This window comes from Anolis carolinensis, chromosome 5 (genome assembly GCF_035594765.1).
Source record: "Anolis carolinensis isolate JA03-04 chromosome 5, rAnoCar3.1.pri, whole genome shotgun sequence".
Lineage (NCBI taxonomy): Eukaryota > Metazoa > Chordata > Lepidosauria > Squamata > Dactyloidae > Anolis > Anolis carolinensis.
In genome coordinates this window covers 68,990,711-69,017,395 of record NC_085845.1, presented here as the reverse complement: position 1 = coordinate 69,017,395, position 26,685 = coordinate 68,990,711, and the positions used below count along the sequence as shown (strand labels likewise).

Here is a 26,685-nt window from a genome sequence, read left to right as displayed (position 1 = left end):
CACCTCCCAACAAAGGATTTCCCCAGGCAGTAAGCAGCCAGACCATAGAACTGAAAGGCTATTCAATGCTAATCAAAGTGGCCAATGCTAATCAATGCCTGCCATAGATGCAGGCAAAACATGAGGAAAGAATGCTTCTGGAACACGGCCATACAGCCCAGAAAACTCACAGCAACCCAGTGATTCTGGCCATGAAAGCCTTTGACAACAGTTTACCAGCTGTTAGGAATTATGGGAGCTGAAATCCAAAACACCTGGAGGACGAAAGTTGGGCCCTTCCACACACCTGAATAAAATCCCACACTTTCTGCTGTGAACTGGAATACTGTATATGGCAATGTGGACTCAGGTAACCAAGGGCCCTTCCACACAGCCATATAACCCAGAATATCAAAGCAGAATAACCCACAATATCTGCTTTGAACTGGGTTATATGAGTCCACACTGCCCTATATTCCAGTTCAATGTTTGGTGCTAAATTCGCAAATATACCGTTTCCCTGAAAATAAGACATCCCCAGAAGATAAGACCTAGTAGAGATTTTGCTGAATTGCTAAATATAAGGCCTCCCCCAAAAGTAAGACCTAGTAAAGTTTTTGTTTGGAAGCATGCAGGATCGGTAAATGTATATACCATAGATTGTTGTACATGGAAATAAAGGTAGTAACAAGAAATAGTAATAATATAATAATAACTTTATTCTTGTATCCCACCTCCATCTCCCAGAAGGGACTCAGGGCAGCTTACACAGGGGCAAGCCCAACAACAACATAAATGTACATATAAACAGAAATTTAAAACAGTAATTTAAAAACAGTATAGCAATAAAATATAATATAGAAATTCTTGAAAGGATTCAGTTTGCTTATGCTGGTGATGACAACTACTGTACAGTAGATAATACATTTTCATTTTTAAACAATTCAACCATAAATGTGAATTCTTCTTTGTGGAAAAATAAGACATCCCCTGAAAATAAGACCTAGTGTATCTTTGGGAGCAAATATTAATATAAGACACTGTCTTATTTTCGGGGAAACAGGGTAGTAAGTCCTACATAACATTACCATGTATTGTCAACAAGGTTTTCATGGCAAGGTTTGTTCTGAGAGAGTTTTGTCCTTAGCTTTCTCTAAGTATGAGAGAATTTGACTTGCCTAAAGTCATCCAGTGGGTTTCCATGGCTGAGTGGGAAATTGTACCTTGACTTCTAGAGTTCCGGGCCAGCACTCAAACCTCTACATCATGCCATCTGTTTTAGATGAATATATTTCCTGACATCTAAGCTGTGATCAGCCATAACTATGCATATTTAAAGTTATCTTTATGACATTGTCATCTTTCAGAATAATTACAATTAAGTTCAAAGACATAGCCATGATAGTCTGGGATAGCCGTATGCAAAGCAATCTTGTAGCCCACCTCAATCTCTAAGGCCCCTTCTACACTGTCATATATCCCAGGATTTGATAGCAAATTCTGTGCTTTAAACTGGATTATATGAATCTCCACTGCCAGGTAATCTGGGACAATCAGATAATCTGTGATCAGATATAGGGGGAGTGTAGAAGGGATGTAAGTTGCTACAAAATGAGTTTAACTATACAGTAGAATCTTATTTATCCAACACTCACTTATCCAACATTCTGGATTATCAATGCATTTTTGTAGTCAATGTTTTCAATATATCGTGATATTTTGGTGCTAAATTAGTAAATACAGTAATTACTACATAGCATTACTGCGTATTGAATTACTTTTTCTGTCAAATTTGTTGTATAACATGATGTTTTGGTGCTTAATTTGTAAAATCATAACCTAATTTGATGTTTAATAGGCTTTTCCTTAATCCCTCCTTATTATCCAACGTTTTTGCTTATCCAACGCTTTTATTTTTCAGTGATTGGTTTGGGGGGGGGGGGCGCCAAAATTCTGTTCGCCTACACTTGAAAATTACCTAGGGCTGGCCCTGAGTACCAGGATACAGTAGAGTAGAGGCCAAAGAGCTGGAAAAGATCACAAAATACAAGGACTTGCAAACTGTAATTGGACAACTATAGCAAAAGAGAACAACAGTGGTACCAATAGTGGTTTGTGCACTTGGAGGTATTCCAAGGAATCTCAAAAAGCACTGGAAAAGCCTTAATTTGGATAGAACATCAATCCACATGCTGCAGATGGCAGCACTTCTCAGAACTGCATGCATTCTGTGAAACCTCTAATAACCTAGGCCCTTGGGAAGACCCCAATATTTAAAGATGAATCCCAGACCCTTAGACTTTATTTGAATGTGTGCTATGTTGTGATGTACACATAATAATAATAATAATAATGATGATGATGATGATGATGTTGCCCTTCCTCTATCTGCATTATCATCATAATACAAATTATCCCCCCTCCCACACACACACACACACACACATTTGACTTTGGGAAAAGGGGGGAAGCATGCTTGGGGATCTGATCAGGTGTATTGTAGCTGCATGGAGTTTCAGAAGTGCATGAAGGATTAGACACATATCTGCCCTTTGCATTTGGTTTTCCCCTCCTCCAAACTCAACAAATGGCAAAAGTTCAATATGTGGTTTAGAGCCATGCTGTGTAAATGAGACCCATGGCTTACTAGAACAAACATTTACTAAATGGTATTTCTTTGAGAATTTTTAATATAAGCAGTCCCCAAGTTATGAGCAAGATAGGTTCTGTAGGTTTTTTCTTAAGTTGAATTTGTTTGTAAGTCAGAACAGGTACATTTTAAGTGTAACTCCAGTCAAATGTGAGGGTGATCATTTGTATTCAGATGACAGTGCAGAGAGAGGAAGGGCAACATTTCCTCCAGTGTATTATTATTATTATTATTATTATTATTATTATTATTATTATTATTATTATTATATACACAACAAGATTAATACACAGCAAACAAAGTAACTATGCTGCTTGTTGTATGTCAACTGTTATTTTAGGGCTTTGTCCCCATGTAAGCTGCCCTGAGTCCTCTTAGGGAAATGGAGGTGGGATATAAGAAATAAATTATCATCATCACCATCATCACACGTCGGACACTTCCCAAGTGTCTATGACTGTGTGATGTATCGGTGAATAATCGATGCAGATCCAAGTATGGTGGCCTTTTGCAGGTGACAAATGGTAATTTTATCAGCACCAATTGTGTTTAAGTGCAGGCCAAGCTCTTTAGGCACTGCACCCAGTGTGCCAATCACCACTGGGACCACCTTGACTGGCTTGCAGTTCGATCTTTAAATCCTCATATCATGTCAGCTTTTCCAGTTGCTTCTGTTCAATCATGCTGTCACCTGGGATTGCAACATTGATGATCCGTACTTCGTTTTATAACACGATTGTGAGGTCAGGAGTACTGTGCTCCAAACCTCTGTCAGTCTGAATTTGGAAATCCCAGAGTAGTTTGATGTGTTCATTTTCTGTAACCTTTACAGGCTTAGGATCCCACTAGTTCTTTGTTACAGGCAGATGGTATTTGTGGCACAAGTTCCAATGGATCATTTTAGCAACAGTATTCTGCCTCTGCTTGTAGTCTGTCTGCGCAATCTTCTTGTAGCAGCTGAGGGTGTGATCCATCATTTCGTCTGCCTCCTTGCAGAGTCTACACTTGGGATCTGTTGTCGACTTTTCAATTCTGGCGTTGATGGCATTTCTTCTAATTGCTTGTTCTTGGGCTTCAAGAATCAGACCCTCAGTCTCCTTTTTCAAAGTTCCATTTGTGAGCCATGTTTTTTCCTTGTCAATTTTGCTCTCAACTTTCCCTAGACACTGTCCATGGAGAGCCTTCTTTTGCCAGTTTTCTCTTCTGCTCTGCATTGTGTCGTTGTTGTTGTTGTTGTTGTTGTTGTTGTTGTTGTTGTTATTCTTCATACTCTGCTTTTTCTTGCCACAAGGACACTCAAAGCAGTTTATATTAAAAGTACAATTTAAAATCTACGAATACACAAACATTAAAACAGAATTAAATATCATTGGTATATTACAAATTTAGTTAAAATCCATAAAAACATTTTCAAAACTTAGAACCACAGCAGCCCCTGACTTGATCTTAAAAACCTTCTTCTTTAAAAACCTGCCTGAAAAAAAAAGTTTTAGCCTGCTGTCGGAAGGACAACAGGGAGGGTGCCTCCTGACTTCCCTGGGCAGGGAGTTCCAGAATTGCAGGGCAGCCACTGAGAAGGGCAACCAACCGAGACTGAGATTGAGGTGGGATTGAGAGAAAGACCTCTCCTAAAGATCTCAGAAACATGGGCAGATTCATACAAAAAAATGCGCTCAGCTAACAGTCTGGACCTGAACTGTTTAGGGCCTTAAAGTTCATAGCCAGCACTTTGAATTGTGCCTAGAAACAGACTGGCAGCTAGAAATGTGCGCAAATTTGTTTTCTTCCATTACCTTCGGTTCCTCTGGGAGCCCGTAACAGTAAGGGCCCTGCTGATACAAGACCCGGCCTGCAACAAAAGCAAGCAGGAGGCGATCTTGGCTCCTCCCCCCCTATTCAACATCACAGTTGAATTTTTTTTCTTTATTTTCCTGATTCTTTTTATTTAGTGAGAGTGACTGGGATTTGGGGACAGTGGGTGGGGTGCGCACGCCTACATGTTTGGGGCTTTCACCCTTTTACCTTCTTTTTCTCTTTTCATTCCTCTCTTTCAGGAAATACTTCTAAAATATTATTATTAATAATATCAATCCCAGCAAACAAAAAGATAAGCCCATCTCTCATCTAGAGTAGAAAGTAGAAAGAGCTTTAAAGAAGCAAAACGCAAACAGAAAGGAGACTGCAAGCAAGAGAAGAGTATTTTAAGATAGTCCAGGGAGGATAACTCCACTGAGCTTCAGGTCATCACTCTTCCTTCTCTGGCCTCCTTAAAATGCCTGGGAAAGCTGTTTGGCATGCTGCTGGTGCTGGAAGAGAAAGCACACACTCCTGCCTCTCCTTTAGAGTAGAACAGCTTTAAGAAGCATTAAACCCAGTCTCATCCTCTACAAAGGGAAAGGATACAGAAGGAGTGAAGGATATGGAAGGGCACCTGTGGGAAGTCCCACCCATAATGGGCTGGATAGGGTGCTTTCTTAACCCCGTTGCTGATACCCAGGCTCCCTTGAAGGGAAGAAAGTAAAGGTTCCCAGGGGACAGTTGAGCCTCATAAGTTCCCCATTGTCGCCAACCGGCTGAAAAGAAATGTTTTTTCAGATGTGGAACAAAAACGCCAATTCGGCAGCATGCCCATTTTCAGGAGGCACTGAAAAACGGATATCGTGGACTTCCAGTATCGGGCAAGCAGAAACGGATAGCAATCTACCTGAAATGCACAAGCCTATTGGCAGCCAGTGCAGCTGCTGTAATAGGAGGGTTTTCCACTCCATGTAGCCAGCCCCAGTGAACTACCTGGCTTCAGCTCTTCAGACCGGCGAAGTTTCCAAGCACTGTTCAGAGGCAGTCCCACATACAGCGTGTTACAATAATCCAGATGGGATGTAATTAAGGCATGTACCACTGTGGCTAGATCTTTCTACAATGAAAATTGCTCATGCATTACAGACTCTATAAACCACAAAGGGGGAAATGGGTTTTGGATGAGTATAATTGCTCTTCCACAAGTAGCAATGTTATCAGAAAATATGGAACCAAAAGTTGGAGATCCCAAAAATGGATGCATCAGATGCATCACCTCCTTATGCATCTGCCTGACATCAGAAGCAGAAAACCCCTGTTGGGAAGCTTCGCCTAATTTTTCTCCCTTTCACAAACACCACAACAGGTACAGGTCACAAATAGGGCACAAGAACCTCCTTATCAGCTGGGCACAATGGATCATAATGTTGACCAGAATTCAGGGAATCCAAAAGACCATCACCACAACCTACCTATCATTGTCCCACTTAGGAGGAAACAGGTGATCCCAACCATTTAAGCCAGTTAGCTCATTAGAGACCATTGTCACCATTATCACAGACCAACACCCATTTCCTTGCCCTGAAAGCACCTGCCTGCAAAGGAGGTGGGGAGGCAGACGCCAGCAAAGAACAAATTTAGGTTTTTTCCAATAAGGCTTTGTTAAAATTTCCACCATACACAGCCCACCAATCATGGCTGTAAAACATGACAACAATGAATATAGATCAAACCAATGAGAAAATTGATTATAATTTTGAGCCAATCAGAACAAAGTCTATTGTTTTTGAAAGACCATAAAATACTGATAGTCATGAATGGATGGGGATGTCAGATGTCGGATTCTCTCTTCCCTCTGCCATTCTTCCTTGATCAACGAAGCAATAAAATTGATCTCTGATTCTGCCTTCATCTTTGTGTGTCTTGATTAGGAAACATTGGAGCCAACAAACCAGGAGTGGGCCCAATTTCAGGACAACAATACGAGCTTGAAAAAGTTGCATTTTGAACTACAACTCACATAATTTCCCAGCCAGCATATCTCAATGGCCAGCCTCCAGGGTAACCTTCTTTCTAATTTCTAGTTTTAAGAAAAGAAAAAAATATTTTGACTATTTTTATTCAATAAAGATGAAAGGGAAATTGATCCTAAAATGTTGATGATGTGTCACCATCAACTGAAAGATGGGAGTTGAAAGCACAGCTGTCTACCCAGCAGCAACACAGACCACAGCAGTTTAGCTGATTTAATACCTGAATACATTTTAATGGTATATGATGTTAATTTACTCTTTACTCACATCATGTTGCAAAATTTGGAAAGGACATAGAATAAAACCCAAATAATTGCTAACAAATGATGAAACTGGACAGGAGAGAACTATTCAGCTGTGCTGTAAGAAAATGGATCACTTTAAAAATCACTCCTGATGTTTCAAAAGGCATCAACATTTGCTTTACATCATCTTAGCCTATACTGGAAACAGACAAGTGCAGCCAAAAGCTTTGGCATTGTCTCAGCTCTTTCCAAAGTAAGCCAGTGGTTGATGTCAAATAGTCATTTGGCCAACACATGATCTCTGTCTTCAATTCTCTATGGGGAAAGAGCCAAGCAGTGTCTCCATGTAATTTCCAAGCCATGATTAATACCTGCCTTAGCAGGACAAAAAGATCTTTTTAAAAGCCACAGTTGTCTATTCTGCACCAGGAAGGGGGGAAATATAGATAGGAAAATTCATGCAGTGGCAAAACACACACACACGCATACATCAAAAATCCAACAGAGGTAAATGCCAGGTCTCTTGACTGTGATGGATAAAAAGAGGATTCTAATGAGTAGTAATGGCTTGGATAAGAGAAGAATCTATTCAACCCATTTGTTATTTAATCTCTCATCTAATGATAAATAAATAGTCACTTGCATTTTCTTCTAAATCCTCCCCATTACTTCACAATTGTCTTCCAACTTCGTATCCCAGTTACTCCATTTCTTGTGTTATCCTCAATTATCTTTAGTATCTGAGCTTTTGACCGTTTTAATCCACAAGAGTATTGAGAAATACTAAGAAAGGGGAAAGGGAGAGGAGAATATTGCCTCCAAAAAAAGCCAGGATGATATAGTAGACTAGGGAGAACAGCCAATTCTTGATGTCTTGGGTACATTCCCATTCCAGAGCTATTAAGGGTGGAAAATATTCCTTCCATAGCCATGACAACCATCCAGCTGACCATCCCACAGCTCTCAGTATTTCCACCATAACCATTTAATCAGTGGCTATCTAGGCAAAGTGGTTGGTTTCTCTTCACTGGCATATTTCACCTTTCTATCATGTTCATGTTGGTTCTCTGGAAGAGGTTCTACTGCATTTATGAGCTCAGCCAGCAAGAGAGAGACTTACAGTTTATTATGGATTGTCCTATCTGACACAGCACTCAGCTTCTAATCAATTCAGCATAAAAAAGTAAAGTGAAACAAACTAAAATTTCCCAGCAAGCTCAGCTTTAACTGTAAAAAAAATGCTATCTGCGATTACTCTCCTGTTCATATTTAAGTTATTCAGTATGATATGTTTTCTGAGCTATGGGGTTTGTAAAGCCAATTGAAAAGATACATAATACAATGTGGCACATTAGCCATGAGCATGGAGTTGCAGAGCCTTGGCCAGGACATCTCAGTCCAAATAAACAGGTGCCCAGAAAGAAGCATTTAGAATGGGCACAGCTGTAATTATGGTGTGGATGGACAAAGCCATCCTTGTCGCTAGCTTAGTGACACCATTAGACAACAAGACAAGATTATGAGTGAAGAGCTTTTCAAACTGCTTGCTTCATTTCTGTTTTCATCCAAGAACCAAATGCAAAAAAAGGATAGGATGTAGAAAAAATTGAGAAGTAATTTTTGAAAAACACACCATCATGTCCTTTGATTTCAATCCGACAAATTTTAGTGCATCACACACACAGTGTGTATATAAACTATGGAAGCTATGGTTTATGTACTTTTCATTGTATAGATAAAGATTTGGTCCAAGAAGGCCAATAGCTAGGATGTGTGTAATTCAATCACATCATTTGGCTCTTTGGTGAAATGGCAAACCAATGAAGAGCTTAGCCACTCCAAGCCTCTTCCCAGTCAGCTGATTGGAAGACTATCGGGATTTGTTTAGAATTGTTCATGCACCGGTTTACTGTATAGTATAGGTAGTCCTATTGGAGAGAAATCAGTACCATAACCCTGAAAATCACATCGTCATAGTACTATGATAAACTTTGAAGTGGACAGTAAGTGATTAGCGGTTTGGGTGTACTAGGAAATTAAGGAAACCAGTGTTCAAATCTCCAGTGAGCCATGGAAATTTACTCCCCTCTGAAAAGTTCTGTCGAGAAAATTCTGTGATAGGATCACCTTAGGGCCATTTTAGCCCTATGGTTTCCTTCAGAGGGCCATTTGTTCTTGTAAGACTGTATAAATGTATTCATGTTGCCCTGGTATTGAAAGTCATGTGGGCCACATAAAATGATGTGGCAAGATGGATTCAGCCTGTGGACCTTGCATTTTACATGTGTGTTAGGGTTTTCATATGTAAGAAATGAAGGTACACAAACAACAACAAAAGTTTGAAGCCCAAGTGCTCACCAACACAGGGCATATAGCCAGACAGCAAGATGTATCCCAAAATATACAGTTCTGTCAGTTTCCATCAGTGCCAGGATCTGGGCTTTTTTTAACATCTCAGGTGCTACTTAATCTGCTTGGATTCTTTCCTATCAGAGTTTGCTTGATGTAGGTTTATTGGCACCCAACTGTTATCAAATTTGCCTTATCAGGCCCTGGATTCTGCTTTGTGCTGCTTTATTACAAGGGTGAATATCTTCCAGAGGTGGAGTAAGCACAAAACTCCTTCCCCCTTCACACACCAGATCTTGGATGGCCCACCTTCCTGCAAATCCCACCACACACATAAGCTTTGTCTACAAAAAAAAAATCCCCAAGCACTGTAAATCAGTGGTTCTCAACCTGTGGGTCCCCAGATGTTTTGGTCTTCAACTCCCAGAAATCCCAACAGCTGGTAAACTGGCTGGGATTTCTGGGAGTTGTAGGCCAAAACATCTGGGGACCCACAGGTTGAGAACCACTGTTCTAGGTGAAATGGTAAACATTTCATTACATTTTTCTGTGGGGGCAGGGGACTGATATGTTTTTGGTAGAGGTTGATTAAAAATGGCACGTAGAATTCATGTAGTCCACAAAGCCCTGCAAGATGCCAATGCTTAATTTTTTTAAAAGGTTTTCTTTGCCATAAATGATGTTTTATGCCCCTAGTATTGACACAGAGAAAACTGAAGACATCTCTTGTGTTTGTAATGGCTGTTTAGAAGAGGCAATTTAAGTTGGTGTTTCTTATTGTATAGCAAGGTAACAAGCAACAATTGCTGAATTTCCTCTTCTATATAGTCATTAAAGGAACAGGAGGTAGCTTCACTTTTCAGTTTGACAGGCCTACCTTCTAATGTAGGAAGTAATTTGCCATGTTGCTTCTCCTGAATCTTTCAGTGCTAGAATAGGCATTTTTAGAAACAGGGTATGAAAAGTAGTGTTCTGTGGTGTGTGCTAGAGTCTTTCCTAAATGGAATAGAGCCCCTTTGGGCTATTTTTATTTCAAAAAGTGCTTTTTTAAAAATTATGCTTCAAAGTCCAAGAGTAGGTCAGTATGTCCCACCAACCCTTAGCATTTGTCTACTTCTGTTTTAGGCACAAGAGGGCATTTACCAATAAAGACAAGTGAACTGAGGTAGCATAGCATTTTTAGCCTCTCTGTTGCACTCCAGGCCTGGAAGCATCTATGACCACCACACCACACAGAAGTCCAAAAATATAAGCAGACAGTTTATTTCAAAATTATATAAAAAGCATATAAAAATCAGGAATAAGAAAGGATGATATAGAATCCAAAAAGGTTTAGCAACAGGTGATATCCAAACCATAATCCAAATGTATCATAAAGTTCCAGAGGTGACAAAGTCAAGGTACAGCCATGAATCACGGATACAACATAAGTCCACAATCATGAAGGTATCACTAGTACATGAACAGGAGTACATGAACAGGAACACAGAAAACTTCCAGGATATGTTAATTCCAAAATCGGAGCTTGACTTGAACCAGGAACAAGAGAACTCAAGCTTAGCTTCTCACTCTTATTCAGTGTTGCCTGAACTGACCTTAAGGTAAACAACTTGTTGTTTAATAGACGCCCATGAAATCATTCCATTTCCCATGAATTTTTTTCCCAGCTTTCCCACGTAATCTCTCTGAATGACACAATCTCTTTTCGGCTCTAATTTGTAAATGAAGACATTTGTTGATCTCTGTAGCTGCAGGTAGGTTCCCATGGGAACACTCTTTATCACTCAGCTCTTTACTCGAGTCCTTATATCCTGTTGCTACTTCTGACTCCCCTGAATGCCCTTGAGGCCCTGCACTTTCTGAGCCAGTTTTCTCACAGAGAGAACCATCATCTCCCAGACTTGAGGCCTATCACTTTGTGCCACAGGAAAGCTGACAATCCTCTCTAAATAATCAGTTAAACTGGTGGTTCTCAACCTGAGGGTCCCCAGATTTTTGGGCCTTCGACTCCCAGAAATTCTAACAGCTGATAAACTGGCTGGGATTTCTTAAGAGTTGTAGGCCAAAACACCTGAGGACCCACAGGTTGAGAACCACTGAGTGAAACCATCAGCCTCTGGTGACTGATTTACAACATTCTCAGTCTAAACAAACTCAGAGATTTAAAAATAAAATAGCAAAAATTGACCCAATGCCATTTCAAGGGTTTGTTTTTTTTAAAAAAGGAGAAATGAAATGTTAAATAGAAAATAGAGGAAAGACTGGCTTGAGTGAGTGAAGTTACAGACATGGTGGAGAACTACACTCATATTTCTCACTTTTCCTCTGTATGTATGTATGTGTCTTGATGTTGCCTGTAATTTATAGCAACATGGATTTCATAGAGTTTTCATAGGCAAGGAATACTCAGAGGTAGTTTGCCAATTCCATCCTCTGAAATATAGCATATTGTACCTGCTATTCATTAATGGTCTCCTTTACAAGTACTTATTTACCAGAGCTGCATAGCATCCAAAATCAGACAAGGTCTTGTCCTTCATAATGACTTGGAAGTATTTCAGCAGTGGGATCAAACAGGAAGATGAAGAAACAGTTTGCTTAATATCTTTTCAACTGTTTCAGTATAGTTTTTCAGGTCAATGGAATCCTAGAATTCGCGTGTAGAGAAGGGCATTTAGAATTCTCAGCCAGAGTACTGCAGTGGCTCACCAAGCTACAAATTTCAGTATTTCATAGGTTGGAACCATGGCAGTTGAAGTGGAATAATAGTGCTATTATAGTTTAGTGTAAATGGGCCCCAGTTCTGCAACTCTGAAAGGAATTTACACTACTATTAAACTTTCATTAGCCAGGTTTGTCTGATAGCTTTCATATTTCAACATTGTATGAAAATTATTAGTTTAAATAGGCATTGGATAGAAATTAAAACCAACCTAAAGTGTTTTTTTAATCACAGATCATCCTAATTATGTTGGGGAGAGAGGCAAGCCATTCCATCCATAAAAGGTATTTAATCAAATACTTGAGGGGGAAATGGCAAATTATCTCCAGTCATAAGTTTCCCAGCAGTAATGTCATTATATGGATTAGTAGCCAAGAAGTTCAGAAGATTTCCCGAAGAATGTGGTAACCAGGTTACAGCAAGTTATCAAAGGCACACACAAATCATTATCCTAGAAACAATGAGAATGTACTGACTTATTAAATCTGGGAAATTCACATCTTTGGCCTATTTAATTAGTCCGCTGTGAATTACAGGCTGGGAAAAGAAAGGCATTAAGACTATTTGATCAGAACATTTTAGAGTCTCAAACAACAAGTTCCTTAAATGAGTTTTTAATTCAGCAGTAATTTGATGTGATTTACCAAATTCGAAGATTTTATGATTGTCCTTCCCAACTTACTGAGGACGATAGCCAACTTGGTATAGGACTTTTGGTTTATTAGTAGATCTAATCACATCGATAAGGGGCACAAGTGGAATCATTTGAGGTATTCTGTCTCAAAGCAATTACAAACATACATTAAAAAAAATCCCAAAGCATCTATGGTAGATTTCTTCACAGACTTATTTTTTTCTCTTACTGCTTATAATACATTCATCTCAGGGTCATCTCCAAAATGTGTTAGAAGACTATTATGTAGAAACTGTCAAATTTCTGTACTGAATGACTTTTCAATATGCCCAGATCTTTCTAGGCCCTGGATTTTTAACTACCAGCCTATACACACACACACACACACACACACACACACACACACACACATTTATAGCCTGTTCTTCTCACCACTACCACCACCACCCTGGGAGGGGGGGAACTCAGGGCAGCCTTACAACCAGCAACCATTAGATGCTAAACACAACAATTTTAATAACTTACAATTAAAACAAATAGTTAAAACATCAATTATAAAAACATTCATTTAAAATTACTTCAATTTAAGTGTATTATGAGCACAATAGGATTTCAGCTTCTAGACTTTGACACATGCTAGCATAGGAGGTTTGCACTACTACTCCCACAATTTCTAACAGTGTGTCAGAAAGTTGGAGTCCAAAATACCTGGAGGGCTGAAGTTTGCCCTGGGCTAGAGTCTAGCTAGAGTCTAGTCTAGCTCCATTTAAGAATGAACTTGATCATCAGGTCATCTACAGTCAACAAGAATGGAGAAATTGAATTGTGCATATCATCACATTAGAAAAATATTGTGTCTTTGTGTTTGTATGTGTGTGCCTTCAAGTTGACTTATGGTGACTCATGAATTTCATAGGGTTTACTGAGGCAAAGGACATTCAGTAGTGGTTTTGTCAGTTCTTTCCTCAGAAATGCAACCCACAGCACCAGATATTTTTTGTTGCCAGTCTCTCATCCTAGTAGTATCCAGGGCTAACTGTGCTTGATCAGGAAAATACTACTTGCAATTAATTTATTTTAAAAATTGATGCAATAGTGCTAAGATAAAGTAGTCTCATTTCTATGTTGAAGTAAAAAGTGACATTGCACTATAGTGTTTGATGTTTAGGAATCCTGGTTCTAGAGATCTGATGTGATTTTCACTATGAGCATTGTTTTAATTCAACTTTTTAGGCTGTTTAAACTGTTTCAGACAAATTGAATTGTTTTAGACTACAGAGAGCTTTGATATAGTGTCTGTTGGACACAATGTTAAATAAAAAAGTTGTGGGCCACTCAGATTGTTTTAGGTAATTTTAAATTGTTTTGAATGGTTCCTATAGTTGATTTGCTCTCTGTACCCTATCCTAACATCTACTGTGATGAGACGGAATATAAATATTTATTAAAACAAATGAAGATATCAAGATCTTTCCCAATATGTTATTAAAAGTTACAGGGAATGCAAATAAGTTTTCTATCATGATATGATTTCCTCACTCCGAATCTCACTATACAGAAAATGCCAATTAAGTGCAGATTCATATAAGCTTTTCATTTTGTGGTTTTCTATATAACATATACATACAATCTTTCTCAGGAGTTAGTAAAGTTCTTTGAAGACTATTTTCTTCTAATTGTGCCACAAGCTTGCCACAACATTTGAATGTCTGTAATCAGTGAGTTTCAATTTTCCTTAATTAGTGTTCTTGTTTTACTGTTATGTGTTTTTGTCTTTTTTCCTGTCTGTATTTTTAATTTTGTTTAAAGTAAGAATATGACATTAAAAAGTAGGGGAAAGGAGAGGTAGTTCTTTGGAGTTCAGTAATGTAAATACTTTATCAGACTCATTTAAAGTTATAATAAGACGTTCTTTGATTTCTTTTATCTTCACATAAATATAAAATATTCTTTTTAAACAAAAGAGAATTCTGGAGTTGGAAGAAAAATATTAGACAGATCATCCAGGTAAAATTGGGGGGCTATTGAGTATTTTGGGAGGAAAATACATTTTTAATGGATAAAAAGGGAAACTAGGACAGGAAAAAAACATTTGCATCCTTATGACTAACCTCTCCTACCCTAACAACAATAATGTCATGTTAACTGTAGAAAGAAATGAGATTAGCCAGAGGCAGCCAATTTCAATACACTCTGTGTTTTAGTTTTAAATTTAAATGAGCTATACAAAGCGCTGAACCTATTTGAGTGGTTCAGCATCGAGGAAAGCAACCTGAAAGTTCAGACTAAAAACTAGAGTAGATTCACTTTTCCACTGACACTTGTCAACTACTACCAGAAAGGAAACAAAGAAGTAAACATTTCACACAGAAGTACTAGGTTCCTGCTCTACTAGTTTCCTGCTTTCAGATAGCCTTAAGAAATTTCCTCTGCAACAGAATCCAAGACCAAACAGCTAATACAAAGCCCCATGTCTCCTGAACAAAATGATTTTTTGATAATAGAGATGGATATTTAGTGGACACACCACATTTCGCCCCAGTCTGCCCTGGAGCTACACAGAATATTGGTAGACACAGCATGGTGACATCAGGTCAACTTAGCTCTTGTATCTAGGTCCCAGTGATACATGTCAGGTCAGCTTCTTCACCATGGTTAAAACATGCACCTGCACAGTCATATTTCAAAATAACCTGCCATTTTACAATACCATCAAATACAAGGTCACTGTAGAACAACCAAGCACAAAAAGGTCAGAGATTTGGGTCTTAGTTTAATTTTTAGAGTTACGTCATACTGTTTTTATGTATACCTTTGGCAATGAAGTGTTCCTCTTTTATTTTCAAATGAACAGAATATCTTTAAATCCATAAAATGCCTCTACATTGAAGATGTTACAACTCAGTTTTTGTCTGCAAAAGACTAATAATATCTGGCACAAATGTTTATAGAGTATCATTGATCCATTGTTTCTGTCTCTTCTACCGACAAGCAATAATGATAGCACCCATCCATAGGAAGTTCATGCAATTGCAGCAATGTGGTAGTTAATACATTTTGGATTTTGGTATGAATGTTAAAGGAACTAGACAAAGTGCCAGATCTAGCCTGAACATAATAGGTCCAGCATGTTACATATTTCTTTCAAAGTTCACACTGAAATCCAGACTAATATGGAAACCACCAACCCCTCTTTGACATAAGCATTTAAATCAATTATACTATGCTGATTGACTGCCATAAATGAAGCTGATAAAATACACCTGGCTGCCACTATATTTGTCTTCCTTATATTTCTGTAATTTTTGAATCCTGGGATCCTGATTTCATTTTACCATGCTAGGATGCAACAATGTCATATTGATTTGTCTTGGAAAACAAGAACAAAATGATGGAATTTATTATATGTCTGGTGTGAAGTCTGTGCAGTGGCCCAGCACTTTTTTTTTCATGCTGCCATTGTCAATGAGCTGGCCTGACAATAAAGGTCACCAATCTTTCTGTGGGTAAATAAATAATGAAATGGGTGAGAAGAAAAATAATGACTTCAGTTAAAAAGTTCAGCTGAGACTAGCTACATTAGGAACTTGGGCATCGATTTAATTTTATTCTTAATTTTTCTTAGCAACAGCATGAGTTTTGATCAGTACAGGGTCAATCATTAGGGTTGCAATTGATTTAGTGTTTTGCTTTGCAGTGACAAATGGGGTATTCTTTTAAAAGGGCAATGGCAATACATGTTCACCTCTTACAGAAAGAATCCTTAGAAAGAATCCAGAGAAGTCAAATAACATGTGGACAACCTGCAGCACATGTGGAGAAAGATGGCACCACCATTGGGCAGAATGAGGCAACCACTTTGAGTGGCAGATGACCATGAGCAACATGGGCATTCTCCTAGTTTTTCTTTTTGTCCCAACCCTCTGGATAGTTCTGTCTTTTGGAAAACAGAGCTGTGTATGTTATGCAAGGTGTTTTATACCCCTTGAACATGTTCTTATCCTCAGAAGCCTGATTCCCAGTGCTGAATTAGGCTTCAAGTGTCAATCCAGTAGGCTTTTATGAATATTGTTCTGGATTTCACCCTAGGTAGCAAGATGTCTTGGGTCAGACCCACTGTGTGCATGTGCATGTGCTTGCCATAGAACCTCCTTCACACAGACAAGAGAATTTTGATATATTTTATGGTCTTTGTGACTGACAGCATTTTCTTTGATTGGATTGACCAAGTGACATATATCTAACAACAGGTTAGTTTTCCCCCCTTATCCATTCAAGAGGCAAGTACAGTAGAGTCTCACTAATCCAAGCTAAACAGGCCGGCAGAAGCTTGGATAAGCGAATATCTTGGATTATAAGGACTGATCAAGGAAAAGCCTATTAAACATCAAATTAGGTTATGATTTTACAAATTAAGCACCAAAACTTCATGTTATACAACAAATTTGACAGAAAAAGTAGTTCAATACGCAGTAATGTTATGTTGTAATTACTGTATTTATGAATTTAGCACCAAAATATCACGATATATTGGAAACATTGACTACAAAAATGGCTTGGATTATCCAGAGGCTTGGATAAGCGAGGCTTGGATTAGTGAGACTCTACTGTATATATTGATGACCAAAATTTCTGATTATGATGGTAGTAGCTAGGTATGAACTGCAGAATTGTCACTACATTCCCATCCATTCTGTTTAATTTCATAAGTCAAAGATCTCATTCATGTACAATCCTTAGGATACTATATTTAGACTGAGCTGATGTTTATCTGCAAAGATCACATGCTGCATTGAATCTAGTTATATTATAGGAGAGCTAATATTATTAATACATCAGAAAAACTAACCTACAGCATTAAAGAAAAGACACTGACTATTGGATTATGACTCTGGGGGCCAGGGTTCAACTCAGCTATGAAAGCCTGTGGGTGACTGCAGGCAAATCATGTTCTCAGAGGAAGGCAATGGCAAACCTCTTCTAAACAAATCTTGCCAATAATTCAAGGTGAAGGTTATTACCTATAAAGCCCTATATGCTTCAGGTCCAACCTATTTCATAACCACATCTCTTTTTACAAACCAGCATTTTGAGATCTGAGATCAACAGGAGAGACCATTCTCTCAGTCCCACCATAGTCTCAAGCGCTGTTGGTGGAGACGAGAGAGAGCCTTTTCTGTGGTGGCTTCCCGGCTCTGGAATATCATCCCAAAAGAGATTAGATTAGTCCCCACCCTTCAACTCTTCCATTCCAGCAAGGAAACATGGGTGTTTAAACAGGCTTTTGACCTCAAATAGGCTGAATGGGCCCATATGAAGTTGACACGGCACTTTGTGAATTGATGGCAGCTAGTTTCATCTACTGAAGTTTTAAAAATTGCATTATTTTGATTATACGTTATATGTGTTGACAGGGGTTGTCGTTATAATTTTATGTGACTTGTTTTATACTTATGTACCTTTTTTCACCTGCTGTATGTTATATGTGCACCCTGGAGTGCCTTTAGAAACTGCCCAAGGCCCTTCAGGGAGATGGTGGTGGAATATAAATAAAGTTTATTATATATGTGTGTTTGTGTGTGTGTGTATATATATATATATATATATATATATATATATATATATATATATTCCACATATACTCACCCCTCCTGGTGTCCGCACCTTATTAATTCCATACTTGTCTCCTACTTATATTCATCCCTATTTCACTGTTTTCTCCTCCCCCTTCCTTTTACTCCCTCCCTCCGGGAACAGTCGTACATTATCGTTATTGTTTATTCTATTTGTTTGAGCATAAGGATAGTCTGATTCAATTCTTTGTATTTTCTATTACCCTTTATGTAGGAAAGCATTTCAATGGATTGGAGGGAGCCAGCCTTCCATGGTGTGATGAGTCAAAGCACAGTATTTTCAAATTGTAAGACTGTAATAATCAGGTATGATGGGAAGAGTATGCATGTTATCTGAATACAGTATGCATCCAATCCTTTAGAAGTATGAGACCTATAGTGATACAAACAGATTATATCCTAATGTGATAAGGTTTTTCAAAGCAAACAATAAGGAAAGTTTTCAAGGATAATTTAACACCCCAGAATATACCATATATACTGGTGTATATGTCAAATCCATATATCAAGGGCAGGTTTGGAGGCCAAAATTACAGAGTTTGGCATGACCCATGAATAAGTAAAGAGTTGTTCCACAGAGAAGGGAAAGCACCAACACTTTCTCATGGGGTCAGCTGCCCCTGGTTGTCGATGCCAATATATTCATTCCCAGGTTTTTAAAAAACCCCTTTTCCCATTCCATTCAGAGATGATAGTTCCTTGTTTGAGAACAGTTATGATACAGTAAGTCTCATTTAAAAAGGAATCATATCCATCTCTAAACAGAGTGGGGAATAAAAGCTTGTTCCATCCTGGGAAAATCTAAAAGAAGCACTGACCTCTCTTCTCTCTGTGCCATGGTGCCACTTCGGGACTTTTATAATGCCTGGGTGAGAAAATGACGATGACAGTGGCATTTTTTATGCTTCCCCTCATAAGACCAAGAAGTGAAAGAGCACTGGTACTTTTTAAAGATTTTCATGGGACAGTTATGTTCTCGCAAATTGCTACTCTAGTCAGAAAAGGGGATGGTTTCTTCATTGATAAGAGTTAAGATACAGTACTTATATTGATCCATGGATAAGCTGACCCAGGTTTTCTAGACTTGTATATGAGTATATATATAGTAAACACCAGTGTTGTGCTTTTGTATGGAATTGTTGTTCATTTTGTGTATTTTCATTTATTTCATCTCATTTTTGTATTTGTTCCCACAAATGACAAAGGGACACCCATACAAACAGAATTTTTGTCTGGTTTACGAAGAAACCGAAAATTTTCAGACCATTGGCTGCAATGGGAGGTTTTCCGAGGCTCACCCCCCCCCTCCCGCGCTCATTTTTTAGGCTAGAGGGGTGAAAATCACCACACACGGAGGGCATTTCGACCCCTTTTAGCCTACCAACTTTTAAAATGTTTGGGTCTTCCCCAGAGTACTATTGTTATTAACAATATTATTATTATTAACACTCATTGGTACAATCAGTTGTAATGGGAAAGCAGCCCTCTGTCAGTACCTGCTTATTATTACGGAGCTGAAATGATAGGAAAAAGAAAGCAAGCAGGATGACTGTGCAACTTTCATTTTCGTGTCACTTCTCATTTCCTACAAAAATGTCCTCATTCGTTTTGTGTAGCCGAACAGTCAAAACTATATGATAGCACAAAGGGAAAAAAGGAAAACTTTTCACGCACATCTCTAGTAAACACCTCCTGTAGAAGTGAGAGGGTTTAAAAAAATATTTACTTACCTTATTTTTATTCAGCCTTTTTCCAAGATAGGGTCACAGAGATGTCCTACCTACATCAGTGAGCACACATTTTAGAAGACAATACCCAGTGCAATATTGTTTATGAGGTGAATGGAATACAATCATATAAAACTGGATCATTTAAAAGTTCTTCCTCGTTCTTCCTTCTGTTAAATTTATGGTCTACTGATGTTGCTAAATTGGTATAATTAGACATTCTGCAAGCTGCTTTTATCTCCTAAGATAACTGAAAATGGAAGTCTAGGCTCCAACAGCAGCATTTCGTTTTGAAATGGGTGTGGGTTATGGCTTATGTCAGTGGTTTAATACAGTATTGATGTACCTTCATGTAATATGTCCATATGCATATTTTAAAATATGGGAATGATCACCTTATGCTGCCCTACTCACCCTCTTCTACAGAAGTCTATCTTTCTGCTTCCATTTGGAGAGGAATACTTTAATTTATGAATAGTTGTGTTGTATTTTAGATTACTCTGTTTTTAGCTAATACAATTCTTTTTTATCATTTGCTATTGTTTTCATTTTGCTTATAAGCTCTTTTGAGTATTTGTAAATATAAAAGCTGGATACATGCTAAGAAGAAACAAAGACATAGCTGTGTTAGTTGGAATATCAATATTGAAAGGAATATTGTAGCACCTTTGAGACTGAGAGACATAAGTTGGTAGCATAAGCATTTGTAGACATCTGAAAAAGTAGACTTAAGCCTTTGAAAGCTCATGCAACCAACATCTTTCACTTAGTCTCAATAGTGCTACAAGATTTTTTGGCAAGAAGGAATTTTGCAAACAAGCAATTTTACAGAAGATTATATGTTACACGTTAGTAAGTCAGGCTCCCAGAAATTGAATAGGTTGTTAGTTCTGACTACAATTCCCAGAACCCTCAAGCAATATGCCCTGAATTTGTGGACAAGGAAAAAGGGGGTCATGCCCATGTTTTCAACTACTATACATTCAACAGAGCACTATCTGCAAGTGCACCAAAGTAATTCAGGGGTGGGAAATAAGGGACTCCCCAGATGTTTTTGGATTACAGTTCCCAGCAGCCATAGCAAAAAAATAGCCAAAAATGAAAGACGCAATCCAACTTTTCAAGCAACCTTTTCCCACACTCTTTATGTAGACTCTTTTCACACCTTCAAATAATAGATGGAGCAGAAACAGTGAGTACGTTCTGCACTTTCAGTGACTTCCATGTTCAATAACTGTATCAAAAGGCCATTTGAAAATGTCTCTGCATCTTTGCTGAGCTTTCTCGGGGCAATAGATACCTTCTGTCTTTTCTGCCCCACTTGATGAGATTTCCTCTCTACTTGAGAGTTATTATAAAAATAGACCCAACTAATACTATAGCCCATACCATACCATGTCACAAACTTTGTATTACTGGAATTAAAAGAAAATTAAGACAATTAAAAACAAACTTAATGTAACACAGTTTTACCTAGGCACAATGGTATTGATAACAAAACTACAAACTTTTTTTATGTATTTGCTATTTCAAGCCTCTGCAAAAATACTTACACAGGTGCAAAATAGTTTAAAATCTAACTATATTATTTAGTTAAGATTGTAATTTGTATTATTTAGTATATTATAATCTTAACAATACATCTAGAACATTTCAGAAGGAAATTGCTATATGTTTCACCCTTTCTTTGCTTAGTTGGTCTTGAAGAGAAAAATACAGTAGACATTTTTTGTTAATGCTATTTTAAATTAGTTCCTTTATGCCGATTTAGCAGTAATATCCCCATCATTTTGTTCTCTCTTTCCATTGCAAGATAAGCATGGCATATATGGATTTAGAATAGATAGCAATAATAAGCAAATTGCCATCGAATCCCCTGACATATTGACAGTGGCAGAGAAATGACAAAGATTTTATTTTTATGTCAGCACACACTTAATTTGAGGGCTAGGTGGCTGACATGAGGATAAAAGAATAAAATGGAATTTTTGCATTCATTTTAATAAAATGATATGGAACTGTCTAAGCAATCACAGAACAACAATGAAGGAAAAGAAATAGCAGGTCAACGGTTAACAGTCACAGCAGGTGAATTAACTGAAAGCAACTGGGAAAGGATACCCCATTTATATTTCTCTCCTCATTCTATTGCTTCTTTGGGATGACTTTTTGCTTTCCATCTGTACTGGTATAGGTGTCCATCTTGGGAATCGTATTCCAGCTGGACATTGCTTAATATTTGAAGAAAGACATATTTGCACATTTCCTAAAGCTTTGTTCCCTGTCCTAAGCCAGGATCTACTCAGGGTGAAGATGGCACATCATTAAAGCCAACCGCTAACAAGATTTTTATATTTTATACCCTACTTTTCCATTTTACACTTCTCTCTCTTTACAGTCCTATCGATGAGATGCTATACTACAGATAGATAACTTTGTGCAACAACACAAACTTGCAGTGGAATACTGAACTAGGCAGAAACAATGGAACTGATAAGCAAATCACGCTGGTTGTATAGGTAGTGCATAATTTATCTAGAATTCCAACATCTGAAATTGTCCACACAGGTAGCGGAGGTAGAGACACCTTTACTTTCTGATGGTTCAGTGTATAAACATTGTGCATAAAAACCCAGGTTATGTGTAGAAAGTATCTAAGAAACACATGATATGTCTTTATGTATGCATATGCAAATACAACTCCCAGGCTTCCGTGAGACTGAGCCTGGTGAGTCATGGCATTAATTCTACAGTATAGATGTATCCCAAGACATCTTTAACTCTTTTAAGTGCTGTGTTCTGTTACATTTCCATCACAAAGAAATCCACAAAGTGTATAGACACAAAAATGGCCCTTAGAGGTTGTGTGAAGACCATCCAGTTTTTAAAAAAATGGCTTTTTAATCAGAGTTATCTATTGTAGTAAGACAAAAACCATTGGAGCTCAACGTATTTGGAAAATACATTTGGTCTTATTCTCCTAGTTGTGATTTCAATAAGACCTGGTAAGCTTCTATATGGCAGGGAGATCTCCCTTTGATATTATTTTTCTTAATTCCTACCTGCAGTCTATGTAGAGAGCACTTCAGGTTGCAGCTGCAGAGTGAGAAAAAAACAAGATTAAAAATTAAATCCCCATTTGCTGAAGTACTCCTGTGGTGTATTACTGATACTCTGCACCTGGTATTTTAGTATTGTTTGATGGACACACCCATATATACACCTCTGTGGTACATGTGCTCACTTTGTTTCTCAATGTGAGGTCTTTTGTTTCTGTTTTTAAAGCACCACAGGGACCTTCAGGATTGTGCTAATCACAAACAAACATTTCCAACACAACATTAACAATATGAGCAAATGACTGAGTAGACTTGCACTTTTACAGAGCCACAGCTTTATATCTTGGCAGCTACCTGTTTGAAATGTTAGTGATTGCTTTCAGCTGTTGAAGGGATACTTTTTTTCCATTTTATTTATCACATTGGAAAGAACAGTAAATTGTCTTGAACAAATGGGGGAAGCAGCAGCAACCACATATAAAGGAAGCTATGTTGAACGGAATAAGAGCAACCAGTGAAAATACAAAAGTAAACAAAAAAAGACACATTTGATTTAATGTAATTGAAGAGTGCTTAACTGAAGAGGCTGCAGGCTGGAGATGAACGCAATGCTTTGTGGTTTTATCACCGCTGTGTGATTGTTCAATCTATGCAAAATAAGCTTGCTATTCTGACAATAAATGTGCATAGAATTAACACATGAAGAGGAGTTAGGTCATGTCCGCTGTTTGCAGAGACTGCATTCAACTCGAATTCTAAAGAGATCTAGTGAAAGTAATAGAATCGTAGTCTCTTGACATTACCAGAAGGCTTGTAAAAGTCAGGTTTATGTCGACAGGCTTTTTTATGATCTTCAAGTAAAATGTGTAAACATCAGGACACTGGTCAAAGTCATGGTCCCCATAATCTCTTAATGAGTTCATTCTATATGCATTGATTATAAGAACTGAAGAAGGGTAAATCCAAAGGACAATTTACTAAATTATGACTTAGCAAGATGTGCATGTAATTGAAAGTATTGAAACCTTTTAATTGTGATGGTCAAACTCCAATTTAGGAAGATTCAGAAGTGGGTAGGACTAAGAGCATGAGGAAGGGTCAGTACAACACAGACCAAATATAATGGTTACATTCCAATTATTTTTCCATCATGTCTTCAAGCAGAGCTCCCTCCTATTAATATCTACTCAGGAATTAATGTCAACGCAAAAGGTTTCATTCTACAAACTACAGCTGAATCCTATGCAACACCATTCCTACTTGCTCATTCCAGTTCAGTTCAGTTCTATGTAGAAGGTTTCTAGAGTACTGATGTAAATGTATTTCAGATCAATGATCAGAGATAAAAACGCAAGAAGATGTTTGTGGGTAGAAGGGGGGAGCCATGGTCTAGTGGTCCCCCATTCTTGATATTAATAATCACTGAATTGGTTGTCTTCACTGCTGTTTCAAGAGGATGTGAGGACTATCTGGCTGCGACATCTGTCACCCCGTTGATTGCCAGGCTTGATTTGGCGGATCTGGCTGGCTGGGCGGGTGTCCCCTTCCTCCCTCACTGCTCCCTGTGTATCCCTCCCGAAGCTGCATGCTCGGTGGAAGAGGACAACGTCCCAGGTATATAAGGAGTGTACCAAGGTCTCCAGTCTTCGGTTCCGGGTATATGATAGCTGCGCCATCTTAAGAGGTCATCCAAATTTTGTCAAACATCCTAACTTGATAAGGAAGAACCAGGCTAAACACGAGTTTTTTCCCCTTGGTTGATATAATGATACAAGTGGTTATATGGATATTGTGTTACGTGATTGCCTTTTCATTTTTTTCATTTTTCTCAATTGGCATTCTTAATTCATTCATAATTCTCAAAAGATTTATTGTGTAATGAAGGGAAAATATGAGTAGTTTTTCCCACTCTACAATTTTCATTCATCTGAAAATAGGAACCACATTCAATCATGTCCATTCATTCATTCCTTTGGGCTTAAGGGACTTATCTTCAGCCACTGGTGGTAGAGCTAATTTCTGTAGTTACAGCTGTCATTTTATTAAGCGTATCTGGACATTGTGTCATGTAGCATCATTTGGATTGGAATATTAGCAGACATAGGTAATGCCCTTTCTGTGGCAGCTACCATTCAGCCCAAAACCCATTAAGATATCATAATGCTCAAATAAATTATAAAGCAAAAAAAGGCTATTGGCAATTATGACTACAGAAATAAGCTCCATAATTATTGTTTCCACAGGTAGTAGCAAAAATACAACTTTAAACAAATGAATGAAAGTAAAGAAATGAATGTAGCTAAAACAAATAATTTATGAAATGAATGTGATTCTAATGAATAAATTACCAGGTGAAAGCTGAGTTTCATAATGAAAATAAATGAGTAATGAAATTAGGACAACTTTACACAGTGCATAGTCTTTGTCTTTTAGTGTTCAGTAAATTCCAAGTAACTTTTGTTTATATTTCTTTGTTTCATTGGGGCATCCACACAGCATTACTTCAGAGTAAGGACCAGCCCAGTGAATTATGATCAAATCACACCTAAACAATAGAAAATGATTTAATCATAGCTGCATTTAAGTGAATCTGAAACATGATGAACATTTTCTTAATTGAATTAAATGTGTGTTAAAATATTAATGCTTCATTTATATTACATTTACTTAATCAAGTGCAACATCTACCATAGGACCAGTATGGAAGTGTATAATTTACCTTCCACATTAACAGCATTAACTTTTGAATAATGTCACATTTCTGTGACCAAGTGAATACAACCAGGTCAGCTCTTGACATTAGGCAGAGTGAGGTCCCATCTACACTGCCATACAATGCAGTTTAGGAATCCAGTTTAACTGCATTGAACTGCATTATATGGCAGTGTAGACTCATATAATCCAGTTCAGTGTGGTTAAACCATATTCTGAAACTTCATTACATGGAGCCTGAGACAAGAACTTCACATAGCAGATGCTTGGGAAATAACAGCAAGTTCTTAGAGAAGAAAGCTAGGCATCACACACAACATGGCCTAACCCAACTAGTCCTTGTTTTGCAGGTGCAGTAGAATAAGCCATCTGTTTGTAGAATGGGAAGGGACACTATCCTTTTTTTTAAAAAAAATAACCTTTTTGTTCTACATTTTTTTCTACCTTTGCTACAACAAAATATGTGAGTCTGACCCTGATGCAACTACAACTGTCTTCCAAAATATCAATGGGCTAATGTTACAATTTTTTCCTCAAAACAAGACCGGGTCTTATATTAATTTTTGCTCCAAAAGATGTATTAGAGCTTATTCTCTAGAAGTGCCTTATTTCATGTACAACAATCTATATTTATTTATTTATTCATGTACAAAAATCTACATTTGTTCAAATACAGTCATGTCATCTTCTTCTAGAACACCGTAATCATATGATGTCAAGGTTATTATTTCTTTATACTAAATTATATATTAATATTATCATTTTATAATTCAATACATTTGTTGCATGTTGCAATGGATATGCTATCAGTAAATGTATCCGTCTGGCTGATGATCTTAACCGGGGCTTATTTCTGGGATAGGGCTTGTTACTACAAGCATCCTGAGAAATCATGCTAGGGACTATTTTCCGGTTAGGACTTATTTTCATGGACAAAGGATATTAGACAGTATACAGCAAACTAATAAACAATACTCACTAGTTTTGCACATGATTCCTTAGCCAACCCAACTCAATAGTGGAAAACACTATTCTGCTGCAAGATGGCAGATAAACAAATTCCAGCTAGATTGTAATATAAACTGTGCTCATCTGCTACAGGCAGCATGCAATTCCCTTGTTGTAACAGGTTTACTGGCTGCCAG

General features: G+C 37.8%; 1 long non-coding RNA gene across 1 annotated transcript in view; it reads right to left on the bottom strand.

Moving 5' to 3' along the window:
- Positions 1 to 22,932, bottom strand: part of LOC103278995 (uncharacterized) — a 137,607-nt gene extending 114,675 nt beyond the window's left edge. Inside the window, exon 1 of the long non-coding RNA XR_506466.3 lies at positions 22,832 to 22,932. This is a non-coding gene — a long non-coding RNA (uncharacterized LOC103278995). The remainder of the gene's footprint in view (positions 1 to 22,831) is intronic.
- Between the last annotated feature and the right edge of the window lie 3,753 nt (positions 22,933 to 26,685).